This window comes from Coregonus clupeaformis, unplaced genomic scaffold (genome assembly GCF_020615455.1).
Source record: "Coregonus clupeaformis isolate EN_2021a unplaced genomic scaffold, ASM2061545v1 scaf1923, whole genome shotgun sequence".
Taxonomy (NCBI): domain Eukaryota; kingdom Metazoa; phylum Chordata; class Actinopteri; order Salmoniformes; family Salmonidae; genus Coregonus; species Coregonus clupeaformis.
Genome location: NW_025535377.1, coordinates 22,285 through 43,901, shown reverse-complemented (window position 1 = coordinate 43,901; position 21,617 = coordinate 22,285).

Genomic DNA, 21,617 nt, shown 5'->3' with positions numbered 1-21,617 from the left:
AACAAAAACCCACAAATTCTGAAAACTCCAAGCATTGATTATGCAAGAATGGGCTGCCATCAGTCAGGATGTGGCCCAGAAGTTAATTGACAGCATGCCAGGGCGGATTGCAGAGGTCTTGAAAAAGAAGGGTCAACACTGCAAATATTGACTCTTTGCATAAACTAAATGTAATTGTCAATAAAAGCCTTTGACACTTATGAATGCTTGTAATTATACTTCAGTATACCATAGTAACATCTGACAAAAATATCTAAAAACACTGAAGCAGCAAACTTTGTAAAGACCAATACTGTAGGCTAGGATGCCACCTCACCCCTTTATGGTATTCTGAATTAAATATATTTCCAGATTATGGTTGGGGGCCATCTAAAGAGCAACTTATTCAAAGAGCATCTTTCTCTGACATTGTCGGGGCAAGATATTGACATCCAGAGAGGTCCTAGGACAAGGCCCAAAATGAAGCCTGACCTAAATTTAAGGTGCTTTTGGGTGACAGCGGCAGAACCGTTGAAGCTAGAAACACAATCCAACCACAGGAACGTTCCTATGGTCCTCCCGATCTGTGCAAGCCTACCCTTGACCATGTGGAATTAACCCTTTACAGTGAAAACAGGGTGTAATTCTTCTAACAGTTGACCTTGACCTCTCTCCCCATAGGAATACATTGCCTGTTGCCCTAAATTCAACCTGATGCCAATGTGGGTTGTGATTGGCATATCAAACTGTCTTCAATGACAACCCATCAGGCCACTACAAGGATAACCTGTGTTGATTTTAAGCTTCCTGGAGCAACCGGAAGTGGTTAAATTGACCATAAACGTGGTTTTGATTTCACTCCCTGCAGTTAGTGAAAAACACTGCATTCAACCCTTTGTATATCAGTCAGTTCTTAACGTAAAGACTTGAAACTCAGGATTCTGTAAAAGCGTGTCCCAAGGAGGATATATGTTTACTTTTAGCTTCCTGTAATAACAGGAAGTGCCTTCAATTGGGGTCATAGGGGCTGTTACGAAGGGTTAAAAATGTCACATCTTTCCATAATTTCATACATGTGATTAGGCAACCCTCATGAACTGGTACACATTAGAAAACCAGGTTTTTCTGAGGTTCAAGCTAAGTACAGTGGCTTGCGAAAGTATTCACCCCCCTTGGCATTTTTCCTATTTTGTTGCCTTACAACCTGGAATTAATATGAATTTTTGGGGGGTTTGTATTATTTGATTTACACAACATGCCTACCACTTTGAAGATGCAGAATATTTTTTGTGTGAGCCACCTTTTGCAGCAATTACAGCTGTAAGTATATTGGGGTATGTCTCTATAAGCTTGGCACATCTAGCCACTGGGATTTTTGCCCATTCTTCAAGGCAAAACTGCTCCAGCTCCTTCAAGTTGGATGGTGTACAGCAATCTTTCAGTCATACCACAGATTCTCAATTGGATTGAGGTCTGGACTTTGACTAGGCCATTCCAAGACATTTAAATGTTTCCCCTTAAACCACTCAAGTGTTCCTTTAGCAGTATGCTTAGGGTCATTGTCCTATTTGAAGGTGAACCTCCGTCCCAGTCTCAAATCTCTGGAAGACTGAAACAGGTTTCCCTAAAAAATTTCCCTGTATTTAGCGCCATCCATCATGCCTTCAATTCTGACCAGTTTCCCAGTCCCTACCGATGAAAAACATCCTCACAGCATGATGCTGCCACCACCATACTTAACTGTGGGGATGGTGTTCTCGGGGTGATGAGAGGTGTTGGGTTTGCACCAGACATAGCGTTTTCCTTGATGGCCAAAAAGCTCAATTTTAGTCTCATCTGACCAGAGTACCTTCTTCCATTTGTTTGGGGAGTCTCCCACATGCCTTTTGGCGAACACCAAACATGTTTGCTTATTTTTTTCTTTGGCACAATGGCTTTTTTCTGGCCAGTCTTCCGTAAAGCCCAGCTCTGTGGAGTGTATGGCTTAAAGTGGTCCTATGGACAGATACTCCAATCTCCCGCTGTGGAGCTTTGCAGCTCCTTCAGGGTTATATTTGGTCTCTTCGTTGCCTCTCTGATTAATGCCCTCCTTGCCTGGTCTGTGAGTTTTGGCTTGTCAGGTTTGTTGTGGTGCCAGATTCTTTCAATTAAAAAATTTTTGATTTAATGGTGCTCCGTGGGATGTTCAAAGTTTGAGATGTTTTTTTATAACCCAACCCTGATCTGTACTTCTCCACAACTTTGTCTCTGACCTGTTTGGAGAGCTCCTTGGTCTTCATGGTGCCGCTTGCATGGTGGTGCCACTTGCTTAGTGGTGTTGCAGACTCTGGGGCCTTTCAGAACAGGTTTATATATACTGAGATCATGTGACAGATCATGTGACACTTAGATTGCACACAGGTGGACTTTATTTAACTAATTATGTGACTTCTGAAGGTAATTGGTTGCACCAGATCTTATTTAGGGGCTTCATAGCAAAGGGGGTGAAAAGGGGGTGTGTCACGCCCTGGCTCTGGGGACTATGTTATGTTGAGCCAGGGTGTGTAAGTCTATGTTTGTATATCTATGTTGGCCTGAGTGACTCCCAATCAGAGGCAACGAGTGTCAGCTGGTTGTCTCTGATTGGGAGCCATATTTAACTGTCGGTCTTTTCACTTTGTGTTTGTGGTTTCTTGTTCCGTGTTTGTTGGTTTATGTAACCAGGGACGTCACGTTTCGTTTTTGTTGTTTTGATCGTGTGATCATCTTGATAAAATAAAATGTTCGCATTCAACGCTGCGCCTTGGTCCTCCTCATTGGTAGACGATCGTGACAGGGTGCACCACCACTTTTTTTTTTTTCACCAATTTGGACAATTTAGTGTATGTCCATTCCATGCAATCCAAATACAAATCTATTTAAATGACAGGTTGTAACGCAACAAAATAGGAAAAACGCCAAGGGCGATGAATACTTTTGCAAGGCACTGCAAGGATATTCATCCATTTCTAGTCTTTCAAAGGGATTTGTCTGGGGGGTCATAGCTTAAACATGTCTATGACGATGAGGGGAGTCTATGATGTGAGTCTCGAGCTAATCGGACCATGGATATAAGAAGGCTTGCCCCTGAACACTTGTAACTTAACTGCACTCCTGACATCATACTTGAGTATTGAGCCAATAGCAGCATCTATATACACTGCTCAAAAAAATAAAGGGAACACTAAAATAACACATCCTAGATCTGAATGAATGAAATAATCTTATTAAATACTTTTTTTTCTTTATAGTTGAATGTGCTGACAACAAAATCACACAAAAATTATCAGTGCAAATCAAATGTATCAACCAATGGAGGTTTTAGATTTGGAGTCACCCTCAAAATTAAAGTGGAAAACCACACTACAGGCTGATCCAACTTTGATGTAATGTCCTTTAAACAAGTCAAAATGAGGCTCAGTAGTGTGTGGCCTCCACATGCCTGTATGACCTCCCTACAACGGCTGGGCATGCTCCTGATGAGGTGGCGGATGGTCTCTGAGGGGATCTCCTCCCAGACCTGGACTAAAGCATCCGCCAACTCCCTGGACAGTCTGTGGTGCAACGTGGCGTTGGTGGATGGAGCGAGACATGATGTCCCAGATGTGCTCCAATTGGATTCAGGTCTGGGAGCGGGCGGGCCAGTCCACTAGCATCAATGCCTTCCTCTTGCAGGAACTGCTGACACACTCCAGCCACATGAGGTCTAGCATTGTCTTGCAGTGGAGGAACCCAGGGCCAACCGCACCCAGCATATGGTCTCACAAGGGTCTGAGGATCTCATCTCTGTACCTAATGGCAGTCAGGCTACCTCTGGCGAGCACATGGAGGGCTGTGCGGCCCCCAAAGAAAATGCCACCCCACACCATGACTGACCCACCGCCAAACCGGTCATGCTGGAGGATGTTGCAGGCAGCAGAACGTTCTCCACGGCGTCTCCAGACTCTGTCACGTCTGTCACATGTGCTCAGTGTGAACCTGCTTTCATCTGTGAAGAGCACAGGACGCCAGTGGCGATTTGCCAATCTTGGTGTTCTCTGGCAAATGCCAAACGTCCTGCACGGTGTTGAGCTGTAAGCACAACCCCCACCTGTGGACGTCGGGCCCTCATACCACCCTCATGGAGTCTGTTTGTGACCGTTTGAGCAGACACATGCACATTTGTGGCCTGCTGGAGGTCATTTTGCAGGGCTCTGGCAGTGCTCCTCCTGCTCCTCCTTGCACAAAGGCGGAGGTAGGCTGGTCTCTGCTGCTGGGTTGTTGCCCTCCTACGGCCTCCTCCACATCTCCTGATGTACTGGCCTGTCTCCTGGTAGCGCCTCCATGCTCTGGACACTACGCTGACAGACACAGCAAACCTTCTTGCCACAGCTCGCATTGATGTGCCATCCTGGATGAGCTGCACTACCTGAGCCACTTGTGTGGGTTATAGACTCCGTCTCATGCTACCACGTAGAGTGAAAGCACCGCCAGCATTCAAAAGTGACCAAAACATCAGCCAGGAAGCATAGGAACTGAGAAGTGGTCTGTGGTCACCACCTGCAAAACCAGTCCTTTATTGGGGGTGTCTTGCTAATTGCCTATAATTTCCACCTGTTGTCTATTCCATTTGCACAACTGCATGTGATATTTATTGTCAATCAGTGTTGCTTCCTAAGTGGACAGTTTGATTTCACAGAAGTGTGATTGACTTGGAGTTACATTGTGTTGTTTAAGTGTTCCCTTTATTTATTTGAGCAGTGTATATACAGTGAGGGAAAAAAGTATTTGATCCCCTGCTGATTTTGTACGTTTGCCCACTGACAAAGACATGATCAGTCTATAATTTTAATGGTAGGTTTATTTGAACAGTGAGAGACAGATTAACAACAAAAAAATCCAGAAAAGAATGTCAAAAATTTTATAAATTGATTTGCATTTTAATGAGGGAAATAAGTATTTGACCCCTCTGCAAAACATGACTTAGTACTTGGTGGCAAAACCCTTGTTGGCAATCACAGAGGTCAGACGTTTCTTGTAGTTGGCCACCAGGTTTTCACACATCTCAGGAGGGATTTTGTCCCACTCCTCTTTGCAGATCTTCTCCATGTCATTAAGGTTTCGAGCCTGACGTTTGGCAACTCGATCCTTCAGCTCCCTCCACAGATTTTCTATGGGATTAAGGTCTGGAGACTGGCTAGGCCAATCCAGGACCTTAATGTGCTTCTTCTTGAGCCACTCCTTTGTTGCCTTGGCCGTGTGTTTTGGGTCACTGTCATAGTGAAATACCCATACACGACCCATTTTCAATGCCCTGGCTGAGGAAAGAGGTTCTCACCCAAGATTTGACGTACATGGCGCCGTCCATCGTCCCTTTGATGCGGTGAAGTTGTCCTGTCCCCTTAGCAGAAAAACACCCCCAAAGCATAATGTTTCCACCTCCATGTTTGGCCGGTGGGGATGGTGTTCTTGGGGTCATAGGCAGCATTCCTCCTCCTCCAAACACGGCGAGTTGAGTTGATGCCAATGAGCTCGATTTTGGTCTCATCTGACCACAACACTTTCACCCAGTTCTCCTCTGAATCATTCAGATGTTCATTGGCAAACGTCAGACGGGCCTGTATATGTGCTTTCTTGAGCAGGGTGACCTTGCGGGCGCTGCAGGATTTCAGTCCTTCACGGCGTATTTTGTTACCAATTGTTTTCTTGGTAACTATGGTCCCAGCTGCCTTGAGATCATTGACAAGATCCTCCCGTGTAGTTCTGTGCTGATTCCTCACCGTTCTCATGATTATTTCAACTCCACGAGGTGAGATCTTGCATGGAGCCCCAGGCCGAGGGAGATTGACAGTTATTTTGTGTTTCTTCCATTTGCGAATAATCGCACCAACTGTTGTCACCTTCTCACCAAGCTGCTTGGCGATGGTCTTGTGCCCATTCCAGCCTTGTGTGGATCTACAATATGTCCCTGACATCCTTGGAGAGCTCTTTGGTCTTGGCCATGGTGGAGAGTTTGGAATCTGATTGATTGATTGCTTCTTTGGACAGGTGTCTTTTATACAGGTAACAAACTGAGATTAGGAGCACTCCCCTCTAAGAGTGTGCTCCTAATCTCAACTTGTTACCTGTATAAGATACACCTGAGACCAGAAATCTTTCTGATTGAGAGGGGTCAAATACTTATTTCCCTCATTAAAATGCAAATAAATTTATAACATTTTTGACATGCGTTTTTCTGGATTTTTGTTGTTGTTATTCTGTCTCTCACTGTTCAAATAAACCTACCATTAAAATTATAGACTGATCATTTCTTTGTCAGTGGGCAAATGTACAAAATCAGCAGGGGATCAAATACTTTTTTCCCTCACTGTATATTTTCCTTTATTATTTTCCCCTAACCCTACCACCCCTCCCCTAATTGGAGTAAACTATTGAACAACAACACTTAGGCCTCTACTTCCAACGTATACATACTATATACATTTTACGGACACAATCTATTTTACAATAATTATATTTTATATATTTTTGTTTTTAGTCCTGTCCTTCCTCTACTCTCATCCTCTCCCCTCTATTCCTGATGTCCATCCAGTTATATTTGCCATATGTTTTTAACTGTGCTGTTTCACAAATGTTATGAACCTATATACATTTTATGGACACAGTACTATTTTACATTTGTTATATATATTTTTTTGCTAAAAGTATTATTATATTATTGATCGATTGACTATGACTTTTCAGATCACCCAGTAATGCTATCTGTCAGGGTTAGCTCCGGGTAAATGTTGCAATTCTTCAGCCATTCCTGGACCTATGACCAAAAACAAGCTACATATGGACAGTACCAAAATAAATGATCTAATGACTCTGTCTCTTCGCAGCAAAATCTGCAGAGCTGGGAAGGTTGTATCCCCCATATATAATGATAATATGCCAATTCGCAGACGCTTTTATCCAAAGCGACTTACAGTCACATGTGCATACATTTTTATGTATGGGTGGTCCTGGGGATCGAACCCACTACCCTGGCGTCACAAGCGCCATGCTCTACCAATTGAGCTACAGAAGACCACTATATAACATTCTATTGGTTGCAAGAATTTTGTATAACAATTGAAATTGAAAAAATTTCAAGTTTTGAATCCGCTTCGTTTTGCGTATCAGTTCATAAACCATGTGCCATGGAATTGAAAATCTCTTCCCAACTACTTTTTAATCTATATGGCACAGCTGTCCATTTTTTGGTCCTTAAATGAAACTGATATACTTTTTTATTTATCACAATTTTCTTTAACCAATTATATGATCTTTAATGCAAGGCCGACAGACAAGTTCCTTACTTTTTCCCCCTTCCACTTTCCTCTTCCATTTTTTGCTGTAATGTTCCAGAACATTCTAGTAATGACTGACATGTTCATGCGCTATGTATGGTCTGGCCCTGCAAGCTTTGTATGTTATGAATGATGCTTGGCTTAGTTCAATACTCAATTCCAGATAACCAACAGCACTGCAGCTGATTTTTTGTATAATAATAGTGTAAAACATAAGCGTCATTGTGGCGATTATTGTGACTAACATGTCTGCTGCCGTAGAAGAGGCTGTAAGTTCAGAGTTAGATATTGGGTACATGTGTGTAAATGCATGAAGACACCATATTCAAAAACACTGATGTTATTTTTCGATCAAAGTGTATTGTGAATGTAACCAACAAGTCAACCTGTGTTTTGTCTGATTACGAAGAACATATTTCCTGACAGTCACTTTGTTATTGTATGTATGACTTTCTTCAGTCAGACATAGGCATTCACAGTTACAATGAACTCCATTAACACTTAGCCACAATGACTTGTTTTGGAGGGGGGACTGTTTTTTCAACATTGTGTTGGTGTAATTAGGCATTGATATTATATCTAGTGAACAATGGATAAGCAACAATGGGCGTGTCGGAATCAGTCACTACAGGTGGGATCGCCTCCGCATCAAAGCTGCCTGAAGCTGAATGGAACGTGCTATTCCCTGACCAGTTATTCAGAAGAAAATAATATTATTATTATTATTATTATTATTATTAAAATCCTCTGTGACTGTTTTACACTCATTTACATACCAGTTAACTTTCCACTGTGGACCCAAAACAAATACATTCTACACATTTATAAACGACCTGTTTAAAGTGTTAGTACAACCATGGTGTTATTTTGATTCTGAAGCTTACAAATCAAATAACCTGACAATGATCCACATCATATCGGTAGACACATAATGCAAAACACAGCTATCCTTTTTATTAGGATGCAAACCAGTAATATGAATCACTGTTGATCCATCCTGTTCTGATCTAATGAGATGGATGTAGGATTTTCTACGGCCTCGAATCGAGGCCTTTCCCAGTCATGAAGGATCAAGCACGAAACTAGGCCCCTCTTGGTTCTCATTGGCAAAGACTGAACTCATCTAGGTTAGGGCAGCATCTCCTATAACAGCCCAGAGGTGTGTAAACAAACCATTTTTAAGCTGATATAACTTGTATCATGATTATAGGGCAGTGAAAAGCCGTAGCCGAATGGCTTTCAGACTGAGCATTTCTCACCATTTATTTACGGAGAGCAATTTCCTTTTTATAACAGGTAGTGTCATAAGAGACACACACAACACTACATAAAGAGAGACACCACAACACATACATAAAGAGAACACCACAACACTACATAAAGAGAGCGCATGCAACACTACATAAAGAGAGACACCACAACACTACATAAAGAGAGACACCACAACACTACATAAAGAGAGACACCACAACACTAACATAAAGAGAGACGCATACAACACTAAATAAAGAAGACGCCACAACACTACATAAAGAGAGAGAACGCCACAACACTACATAAAGGAGACACCACAACACTACATAAAGAGAGACACCACAACACTACATAAAGAGAGACACCACAACACTACATAAAGAGAGACACCACAACACTACATAAAGAGAGACCACAACACTACATAAAGAGAGACACCACAACACTACATAAAGAGAGACACCACAACACTACATAAAGAGAGACACCACAACACTACATAAAGAGAGACACCACAACACTACATAAAGAGACAAGCCACAACACTACATAAAGAGAGACACCACAACACTACATAAAGAGAGACACCACAACACTACATAAAGAGAGACACCACAACACTACATAAAGAGAGACACCACAACACTACATAAAGAGAGACCACAACACTACATAAAGAGAGACGCCACAACACTACATACCAGAGAGAATCCTATAGACATCAAGAAAGTCAGTTGATTATTGACAAGTTTTTCCAACACTTTTGATAAACAGGGCAAAACAGAAATTGGCCTATAACAGTTAGGATCAGCTTGATCTCCCCCTTTAAATAAAGGGACACACCGTAGCTGCCTTCCAAGCAATGGGAACCTCCCCAGAGAGGAGAACAGGTTAAAGGTCAGAGACCGACTTGGCGATGAGGGGCAGCAACCTTAAAGAAGAAAGGGTCTCAACCATCTGACCCAGATGTTTTTTTGGGGTCAAGTTTAAGGAGCTCCTTTAGCACCTCAGACTCAGTGACCGCCTGCAGGGAGAAACTTTGTAGCGCGGCAGGGGAAAAAGAGGGAGGAGCATCGGAGCTAGTCGCATTAGAAGGACTGGGAGATGAGGAAATGTTGGACGGGCAAGGAGGCGTGGCTGAGTCAAATAGGAATCCTGACTTAATGAAGTGGTGATTAAAGAGCTCAGCCATGTGCTCCTTGTCAGTAACAACCACATCATCAACATTAAGGGACATGGGCAGCTGTGAGGAGGAGGGTTTATTCTCCAGAGTCTTTCACCGTTTTCCCAGAACTTCTTGGGGTTAGACCCACAGAGAGAACTGCTCCTTAAAGTAACTAACTTTGGCCTTCGATAACCTGGAGTGCACTTATTTCTAATTTGCCTGAGCGAGAGCCAGCATATTGAATTCAGAATGGCGCCGGAGAAGATGGCTGCCGTTTTACAGCCCTCTAACCAATTGTACTACTATGTGTGTTTTTCCGCGTTATTTGTAATTTATTTTGTACATAATGTTTCTGCCATCGTCTCTTATAACCAAAAATAGCTTCTGGATATCAGGACAGCGATTACTCACCTCGTATTGGACGAAGATTTTTTTCTTCAACGAGGCGGCGCGAGATATCCTACAGACACCCGACAAGGCCCAAATCCCTGTCATTCGCATGAGGAAGAGACGAGATATCGTGGGCGTGGAGTCGGGGTGCCTTGTAGGGATCCGACTGCGGCGAGTAAACTGCCGCTCCCATCAATCCTATTAGTCAATCTTCAATCATTGGAGAATAAATTGGATGACCTAAGATTACGGTTATCCTACCAGCGGGACATTCAAAACTGTAATATCTTATGTTTCACCAGTCGTGGCTGAACGACGACATGGATAACATACAGCTAGCGGGCTATACGCTACATCGGCAGGATAGAACGGCTGACTCGGTAAGACAAGGGGTGGCGGTCTGTGTATATTTGTAAACAACAGCTGGTGCACAAAATCAAATACTAAGGAAGTCTCGAGGTTTTGCTCGCCTGAGGTAGAGTATCTTATGATAAGCTGTAGACCACACTATTTACCAAGAGAGTTTTCATCTATATTTTTCATAGCTGTCTATTTACCACCACAAACCAATGCTGACATTAAGATTGCACTGAATGAGCTGTATAAGGCCATAAGTCAACAGGAAAACGCTCTTCCAGAGGCAGCGCTCCTAGTGGCCGGGGATTTTAATGCAGGGAAACTTAAATCCGTTCTACCTCATTTCTACCAGCATGTTAAATGTGCAACCAGAGGAAAAAAAAACTCTAGACCACCTTTACTCCACACACAGAGACACATACAAAGCTCTCCCTCGCCCTCCATTTGGCAAATCTGACCATAACTATATCCTCTTGATTCCTGCTTATAAGCAAAAACTAAAGCAGGAAGCACCAGTGACTCGGTTAATAAAAAAGTGGTCAGATGACGCAGATGCTAAGCTACAGGACTGTTTTGCTAGCACAGACTGGAACATGTTCCAGGATTCTTTAGATAGCATTGAGGAGTACACCACATCAGTCACTGGCTTCATCAATAAGTGCATCGATGATGTCATCCCCACAGTGACCATATGTATATACCCCAACCAGAAGCCATGGATTACAGGAAACATCCGCACTGAGCAAAAGGGTAGAGCTGCCGCTTTCAAGGAGCAGGACTCTAACCCGGACGCTTATAAGAATTCCCGCTATGCCCTCCGACGAACCATCAAACAGGCAAAGAGTCAATACAGGACTAAGATTGAATCGTACTACACCGGCTCTGACGCTCGTCGGATGTGGCAGGCTTGAAAACTATTACAGACTACAGGGAAGCACTGCCGCGAGCTGCCCAGTGACACAAGACTTCCAGACGAGCTAAACCACTTCTATGCTCGCTCGAGGCAAGCAACACTGAAGCATGCACGGGAGCACCAGCTGTTCCGGATCGACTATGTGATCACGCTCTCCGTAGCCGATGTGAGTAAGACTTTTAAGCAGGTTAACATTCACAAGGCCGCAGGGCCAGACGGATTACCGGACGTGTACTCCGGCATGTCTGACCAACTGCTGCAAGTGTCTTCACTGAGATTTTCAACATGTCCCTGACTGAGTCTGTAATCCAACATGTTTCAAGCAGACCACCATAGTCCCCGTGCCCAAGGACTCTAAGATAACCTGCCTAAATGACTACCGACCCGTAGCACTGACGTCTGTAGCCATGAAGTGCTTTGAAAGGCTGGTCATGGCTCACATCAACACCATTATCCCAGAAACCCTAGACCCACTCAATTTGCATACCGCTTCCCAACAGATCCACAGATGATGCAATCTCTATTGCACTACACACTGCCCTTTCCCACCTGGACAAGAGGAACATCTATGTGAGAATCCTATTCATTGACTACAGCTCATCGTTCAACCCCATAGTGCCCTCAAAGCTCATCACTAAGCTAAGGATCCTGGGACTAAACACCTCCCTCTGCAACTGGATCCTGGACTTCCTGACGGGCCGCCCCAGGGGTAGTAAGGGTAGGTAACAACACATCTGCCACACTGATCCTCAACACGGGGGCCCACTCGGGGTGTGCGTGCTCAGTCCCCCTCCTGTATTCCCTGTTCACCCATGACTGCATGGCCAGCACGACTCCAACATCATCGTTAAGTTTGCCGACGACACAACAGTGGTAGGCCTGATCAGACAGCCTATAGGGAGGAGGGTCAGAGACCTGGCCGTGTGGTGCCAGGATAACAACCTCTCCCTCCAAACGTGTCCAAGACAAGGAGATGATTGTGGACTACAGGAAAAAAAGAGGACTGAGCAACACTCCCCATTCTCATCGGCCAGGGCTGTAGTGGAACAGGTTGAGAGCTTCAAGTTCCTTGGTGATCCACATCACCAACTTGAACTATCATGGTCCAAACACACCAAGACAGTCGCCAAGAGGGAGCACGACAAAGCCTATTCCCCCACAGGAGACTGAAAAGATTTGGCATGGGTCCTCAGATCCTCAAAAATTCTACAGCTGCACCATCGAGAGCATCCTGACTGGTTTGCATCACCGCCTGGTATGGCCCCAGTACATCACTGGGGGCCAAGCTTCCCGCCATCCAGGACCTCTATACCAGGCGGTGTGAGGAAGGCCCTCAAAATTGTCAAAGACTCCAGCCACCTTAGTCATAGACTGTTCTCTCTGCTACCGCCTGGCAAGCGGTACCGGAGTGCCAAGTCTAGGTCCAAAAGACTTCTCAGCTTCTACCCCCAAGCCATAAGACTCTGAATAGCTAATCATGGCTACTCTGGACTATTTGCACTGCCCCCACTCCCCATATTTTTACGCTGCTGCTACTCTGTTAATTATTTATGCATAATCACTTTAACTCTACCCACATGTACATATTACTTCAACTACCTCAACTAGTCGGTGCCCCGCACATTGACTCTGCACCCGGTACCCCCCTGTATATATAGCCTCCCTACTGTTATTTTATTTTACTTCTGCTCTTTTTTCTCAACACTTTTTTGTTGTTTTATTCTACTTTTTTTATTAAAAATAAATGCACTGTTGGTTAAGGGCTGTAAGTAAGCATTTCACTGTAATGTCTACACCTGTTGTATTCGGCGCATGTAGCCAATACAATTTGATTTGATTTGATTTGATATAAGTCAGTAGAGTCGGGGAGGTAAGAATCAGGGTTCATCTATTCAACAGTTTTATGGTTTACCCTTATGAAAAATTCCCATTGGATTCCCATAGGATTATCTTTGGAAAACTCCCATAGGATTCTCAGTGGAAATAACCCATAGGATTCTCATTGGAAATATCCCATAGGATTCTCATTGGAAATATTCCATTGGATTCTCATTGGAAAAATCCCATTGGATTCTCATTGGAAATATCCCATTGGATTCTCATTGGAAATATCCCATTGGATTCTCATTGGAAATATCCCATTGGATTCTCATTGGAAATATCCCATTGGATTCTTATTGGAAATATCCCATTGGATTCTCATTGGAAATATCCCATTGGATTCTCATTGGAAAAATCCCATTGGATTCTCATTGGAAAAATCCCATTGGATTCTCATTGGAAATATCCCATTGGATTCTCATTGGAAAAATCCCATTGGATTCTCATTGGAAATATCCCATTGGATTCTCATTGGAAATATCCCATAGGATTCTCATTGGAAAAATCCCATAGGATTCTCATTGGAAATATCCAATAAGATTCTCATTGGAAATATTCCATTGGATTCTCATTGGAAAAATCCCATTGGATTCTCATTGGAAATATCCCATTGGATTCTCATTGGAAATATCCCATTGGATTCTCATTGGAAATATCCCTTTGGATTCTCATTGGAAATATCCCATTGGATTCTCAAAACATCTCTGGACATGACTTCAGTTGGGTGACAACGTCCTTTAGCTTGTAGGCCATAGGAGTCCTTATTGAGTTCCTTGTCCACCCCCTCAAAACATCTCTGGACGAGCTGAAAGTAAAATAAAACACTAACATTAATAATGACATCATTTGAATCTAGGGGTCTCCATCAAAACTGGAATAAAAACGTATGTAACAATGTTAAGACATGCTAACAACAGCGAGCACGTTGCTGCTTGACCAAGCTGGCTTTGACACAGAATCTTGAACGATGTTTGATTTCCTGCCCGACATCTCCTCCCTGGTGAAGAGCGCCTCCATCAGCGCTCGAAGAGCGCCTCCATCAGGGCTCGAAGAGCGCCTCCATCAGCGCTCGTGTCATCCTTTTGAAGCTTGTTTTGTTGATCAGTGACATGTTCTCCTTGGCCACCTGAACACCGAAGCCCAGATCAACCTAGAATTGAAGGGACAGATCACAGGTTGTTATTTTCTTCCCATAAACTCATGAGCTCTATGGTGATCTGTTATATTAGTAACAGGACAGCTCTGAAGTAGCTCTGGAAAAATGTTTGCATTGTTGCATTAAAAAAAAAATTGGGTTCAGTTAAGTTTCACATTGCCAATTTAGAAACGAGCCATACTCTCTGAACAAATGTGATCGAACAAGTGAAATTATTATACTTACCAAGTCCTCTCTCTTTGAAACCTCTGGCGTTTTGGTGACCGCACACACCAGCTGCTCTGGCTTTTTGTTTTTAACTGATGTGCTTGCTTTGATGAAAAAAATTAACAAGATAAACATTTGGATTATTAATTGGATTATCAATATGTTTAGGGATAATTAATACAGGTTGCAAAGGTTTCTAAACACACCTCTTGGTTGGTCTCCCACAAGCAGCCTTCTGTCTACACTATACTTGGCATCATTTAATTTCAGGCAGAATTTGAAGATACGGACACTGATGAATACCCCATATGAAAAACCATTATTTGCCAGATCAAGCCTTTCTATTGGTGGTGCTATTGTTCTCATCATATGTTTTGTTTTACGATTCTATCTGTCATGGCTCTGCAAGGGCTGCTTACGTTGCTCTGTGCATTGATGCCAAACTCTAACCTGCCTACCACAAAGTTTTTTTCAAATTGGCTCCATACAGAAGAATCAAGCTAGCTAGCTTAGTAGCCGGCTAACTTAAAAATAGCTTGCAAAATAACATTACATAATGGATTTCGTCAGACTACAACGTTTGAGTTACAAACTCTTAATAACAGTGACTTGGACAATAGCTTCCAAAAACATTTTACAAAGATGAAAAAAAAAAAGCTTGCTTCCTCGCCAGAAAAGAAAGACGTTTTAACTCACCCACCGCCATGACAGATGGCGCTAATAGAACATGCCCAAGCAGATTGTGCTGTCGTGTTTCGCTGAACCCATAAAATCTAATGTCACGATCGTCTAAGGAGGAGGACCAAGGCGCAGCGTTGAGGGTGAACATATTTATTATAGGTGATGATCACACGATCAAAACAACAGACGATAACGTGACGTCTACGGTTTAACACAAACCAAATAAGAACAAGAAACCACACCAAACGACTGCCTAACGGCTACCTAAGTATGGCTCCCAATCAGAGACAACGAGCTACAGCCGTCTCTGATTGGGAGCCACCCTGGCCAACATAGAAAAGCAAAACTAGACCCACAACCTACAACACAAAACATAGAAACTAACCCTGGCTCAACATACGAGAGTCCCCCGAGCCAGGGCGTGACATCTAAGCCGGGGGGGGGTTCTACCAAGCTATATAGAATTGTTTTAAGAAGGTCATACCAAGGACCATTTTGCTATTTGATTTTGAATTTTAAGAGACATTGAAAAAACATTATAAAAAAATTATTTGATAAAAAATATATGTTTGGCCTTACTGCTATTAGACCATAAAAATAAATAAGAACAGATTATTTATAACGAATAACAGATTCTCTAAATGGAACAACAACAAAAACATCAAAAATAAGTTTGTTCTGAAGTGTCTGTCCTAAATCTGAGAGATATAAGAAAGATCAGGAAATATATTTTGTATTTAACCCCTTATTTTTTTCACTAAACATTCTCCACATACTGTGTACTTCCATTCATTTTTTCCGACTGGTACCGGGGGACCTTCAGACGATGTCACGGTTCACTACGACAGAACCCAGAAGCAGACCAGGACGAGGTGAGTTGAACGAAGGTGAGTATTTATTAACAGATTCAAAAAGATGCAGAATAATCCAGGAGACGGAGCGGGTGGCGGAGATGAGTAGGTGGAGGTGAAGTGGCAGATGAACTGATGGCACGGCATGGGTTGGGTGAAGGTTCCGGGAGAATGACTGTAGACAGAAAAAACGGAGGTAAGTACAAGGCAGGTCAACAAGGTGCAAAAAACAACAAAACTAACGCTAGTACTCAGAGGCTGATACACTGACAAAACATACTGTTCATGGCTAACGATCCGGCAGGGAATGGATGTCAGGTCAGAGCTTAAGAAGGGGTGATGATCAGGACCAGGTGTGCCGAAGCTGATGAGAAGCAGGTGCGGGTAATCGAGAGATCACCCGCCTAGCAACGTCGCCCGGCAACCGGACAGGGTGCGTTCAGGCACCTACAGGAAACAGGAGATTCAGAGCAGAAAAACGGCAACACAGGCAGGAACAGACTCAGGACGCAGGGTTCATGACAGACGAGGCCTGTGGACGTCCTAGAGCAAAACAACTGACATGTACAGTACCAGTCAAAAGTTTGGACACACCTACTCTTTCAAACCATCTCAATTGGGTTGAGGTCAGGGGATTGTGGAGGCCAGGTTATCTGATGCAGCACTCCATCACTCTCCTTCTTGGTCAAATAGCCCTTACACAGCCTGGAGGTGTGTTGGGTCATTGTCCTGTTGAAAAACCAGATGGGATGGCGTATCGCTGCAGAATGCTGTGGTAACCATGCTGGTTAAGTGTGCCTTGAATTCTAAATAAATCACTGAAAGTGTCACCAGCAAAGCACCCCCACACCATAACACCTCCTCCTCCATGCTTTACGGTGGGAACTACACATGCAGAGATCATCCGTTCACCCACACTTGAACTCTGTGAAGCATTTATTTGGGCTGCAATTTCTGAGGCTGGTAACTCTAATGAACTTATCCTCTGCAGCAGAGGTAACTCTGGGTCTTCCTTTCCTGTGGCGGTCCACATGAGAACTTGTTTCATCATAGCTCTTGATGGTTTTTGCGACTGCACTTGAAGAAACTTTCAAAGTTCTGGAAATTGACTGTTCCGTATTCAAAGTTCCGTATTGACTGACCTTCATGTCTTAAAGTAATGATGGACTGTCATTTCTCTTTGCTTATTTGAGCTGTTCTTGCCATAATATGGACTTGGTCTTTTACCAAATCGGGCTATCTTCTGTATACCCCCACACACACACACACATTGTCACAACACAACTGATTGGCTCAAACGCAGCATGGAAAGAAATTCCACAAATTAACCTTTAAGAAGGCACACCTGTTAATTGAAATGCCTTCCAGGTGACTGCCTCATGAAGCTGGTTGAGAGAATTACATTTACATTTTACATTTTAGTCATTTAGCAGACGCTCTTATCCAGAGCGACTTACAGTTAGTGAATACATATTTAAAAAATTATACTGGCCCCCCGTGGGAATCGAACCCACAACCCTGGCGTTGCAAACGCCATGCTCTATCAACTGAGCTACATCCCTGCCGGCCATTCCCTCCCCTACCCTGGACGACGCTGGGCCAATTGTGCGCCGCCCATGAGTCTCCCGGTCGCGGCCGGCTGCGACAGAGCCTGGATTCGAACCAGGATCTCTAGTGGCACAGTTAGCACTGCGATGCAGTGCCTTAGACCATTATTACTAAATTGTAATTATTTTGCACTATAGCCTATTTTATTGCCTTACCTCCATAACTTGCTAAATTTGCACACTGTATATTATATTTATTTCTGTTGTATTTTTGACTTTGTTTTGTTTTACCCCATATGTAACTCTGTGTTGTTGTTTTTAATCGCACTGCTTTGCTTTATCTTGGCCAGGTCGCAGTTGTAAATGAGAACTTGTTCTCAACTGGTTTACCTGGTTAAATAAAGGTGAAATAAAAAAATAAAAAAATAAAAAAATATAAAAAAAACTGCGCCACTCAGGAGATTATACATCTGTGCCCATAGCATGAACCAGCCTTTTTCCTCACTGAATAGAGATGACTGGGATGAATATGGACATTCGCTCTCCCCCTGCCAGATATAAGACTCAGTGCCATTAGAGGACACCGCCTTGCCCAGAATGCCAAGAGTGTGCAAAGGGTGGCTATTTGAATAATCTTTTTTGGTTACTACAGGATTCCATATGCGTTATTTCATAGTTATGATGTCTTCACTATTATTCTACAATGTAAAAAATAGTAAAAATAAAGAAAAACCCTTAAATGAGTAGGTGTGTCCAAACTTTTGACTGGTAGTGTACAGTACATGTTCGTGAGAGTCTTTCCACAGAGGGGTCCTATTAGTGTGTAACACAAACTGTTCGCTACAGACAGAAGTTGTCAGATCGGCTTCAGGTGGGGGAGACCATCGTGTTCGTGAGAGTCTCGGCTTCAGGTGGTTGAGACCATCGTGTTCGTGAGAGTCTCATCTCTCCATAGAGGAGTCATATTTTGCAGGGCCAAACTGTTCAGACACTACAGACGATTTTGTGAGAAGACCAATTTTCGGGACGTCTCACGGTCTGACAAACACCGCTCTAGCTCTGTCACCTTTCACCACAGATGCAGAAGTGTTGCATTGGCGGATGCGGTGATTGAGAAACATCCAATGCAAAAAACCCCAGATATTTCTAGCTTCAACTGACAGATTTTAATGGGGATCTTTTTATTATGCTAATTAGATTTCTGCGTGGAGGTTAACAGGTTGTGCCAGGTTATACCAAAGATTATTGGTTATACCAAAGATTATGTATATAGTGACCAGATACATGTCTCTCCACTCTAACAATGGGAGTCGTTGTCCACATAGCGGCATGGTGAGCTATCTAGCTCCCGCCTATCCTTTCTTTGGATTGGTGGATACATCTCATTATTGTAATCCTTTTTTTGAATATTCAATGAGGGTTGTTGACGTATTCAATGGATAGAGATGCTATGCTACTAGCCTCATGTCATGAATATGCATAGCCATCTCGAGACAACTCTGATATAAAGTGTTTTTTCTCAAAGTTGACCAGGATGTAACATGTCCTATTTACACTCATAACTTAAGCATTACCAAACGTCTATTAGATCAAATAAACCTCACGTAGCAAGTAAGACATTCATTTTTTATTGATCAAATTCCACACTCTCTCATTGACCTCCATGAAAAACTCCTTACTTGGTGGGCGAAACAATGAAAAAACACCCCCTGCTGGAGGGAGACAGAACAACAACAACACACCACCTGCTGGAGGGGGGACAGAACAACAACAACACACCACCTGCTGGAGGGGGGACAGAACAACAACAACACCACCTGCTGGAGGGGAGACAGAACAACAACAACACACCACCTGCTGGAGGGGGACAGAACAACAACAACACACCACCTGCTGGAGGGGGGACAGAACAACAACAACACCACCTGCTGGAGGGGGACAGAACAACAACAACAACACACCACCTGCTGGAGGGGAGACAGAACAACAACAACACACCACCTGCTGGAGGGGGGACAGAACAACAACACACCACCTGCTGGAGGGAGACAGAACAACAACAACACACCACCTGCTGGAGGGGAAAAGAACAACAACAACACACCACCTGCTGGAGGGGGGACAGAACAACAACAACACCACCTGCTGGAGGGGGACAGAACAACAACAACACACCACCTGCTGGAGGGGAGACAGAACAACAACAACACACCACCTGCTGGAGGGGGGACAGAACAACAACAACACACCACCTGCTGGAGGGATACAGAACAACAACAACACACCACCTGCTGGAGGGGGGACAGAACAACAACAACACACCACCTGCTGGAGGGGGGACAGAACAACAACAACACACCACCTGCTGGAGGGGAGACAGAACAACAACACACCACCTGCTGGAGGGGGGACAGAACAACAACAACACACCACCTGCTGGAGGGGAAAAGAACAACAACAACACACCACCTGCTGGAGGGAGGACAGATTTACCACCGAGTTGGATCTCGCTCTCTTCTTCTTTAGGATTTGGTGGGCGGAGTGCATCCAACTTTTAGGTGCGTACACCGCCACCTACTGTACTGGTGTGTGAGGCCATTCACGGCCTACCTACATTAAATTATTGATAAGGTGATACAAATTGGGGAAAAGGAAAAATAACCCTGCCAACTATTAGCCCTTTCTAAAAAATTAAAAAACGCTCAACACCCCCTGCAGTAAATCTTCACAATCCCAAGTACTTTTCTGCCGCTGCCACCACAACCTCTATTTTCTGTGACTTCCGAGCCATTTCTGCAGTACAATTGGATTTGTCCAACTTATCACCTCTAAAATGTAAATGAAACACTATAAGGAGTTTATATAACGTCTCATTACATACCTATTTGAAGGTTTGTGTTGAATTTGAATAGGGTTTTTAGGGCAGCGCTAAATTTATCTCCACAATTACACTGGGTGTCACGGTTTCTGAGAGTCATGTGGCTCGCAGTGATTACTCTGAAAATTAACAGTTGATTTAATTAACTATTGATGAACTCACAAGTAATTAACTTTACACTCACCATTACACACACCATTGATCATTTCTTGTTTTTAATCTGCGAGAGAAGCGCTCCACCTAGTGGAAAGAGGCTGTACGGCACAGAATGAGTTGAATGATGCGTGCCGTCGTTACGTCGTGACATGTCACGCTTTAACGTCACAGCGTCGGGCGGGTCAGTTTTTTCAACTTTTCTCCAATACTATTGGTCCATTACCATGTCAATCAACGCTGAATCGAAACTTAGTTCACACCCCGGATTGTGATGCCAACACAATCGCTACAGTCCCATTAGTTTTCATTGCAGCCTCGTTTGAATGCCGCGGTTGCCCACATATGTACGGAACGGAGTTAGCTACCGTTAACACATTAGTAAGCCCGCTACAGTCGTGCAGTAAGCAGTTTCACCGACGGGCCCTGGTGGCAATAAATCAGTAATACCAAAAGCTTACCTTGACTTGGAAGTTGTGTTGGATAGTCATAGCCAGCTAGCTAACATCGCATCCCTCTGTTTGAGCCGGGTGTTTCAGTAGGCTGAACTAGCTAGCTGCATTTGCTAGCTAAGTAAGTGAAACTGAAAGTGAAAAAAAGGACGAAATCTCTCTCTCTCTCTCCACCTTCATTTTGGAAGAAATTAATTTGTTCAAAACTGTTCAACTATTGTCTTTCTCTCTCTTTGAGTCAACTACTCACCACATTTTATGCACTGCAGTGCTAGCTAGCTGTAGCTTATGCTTTCAGTACTAGATTCATTCTCTGATCCTTTGATTTGGTGGACAACATGTCAGTTCATGCTGCAAGAGCTCTGATAGGCTGGAGGACGGCCTCCGGAACTTGTCATAATTACTGTGTAAGTCTTTGTATT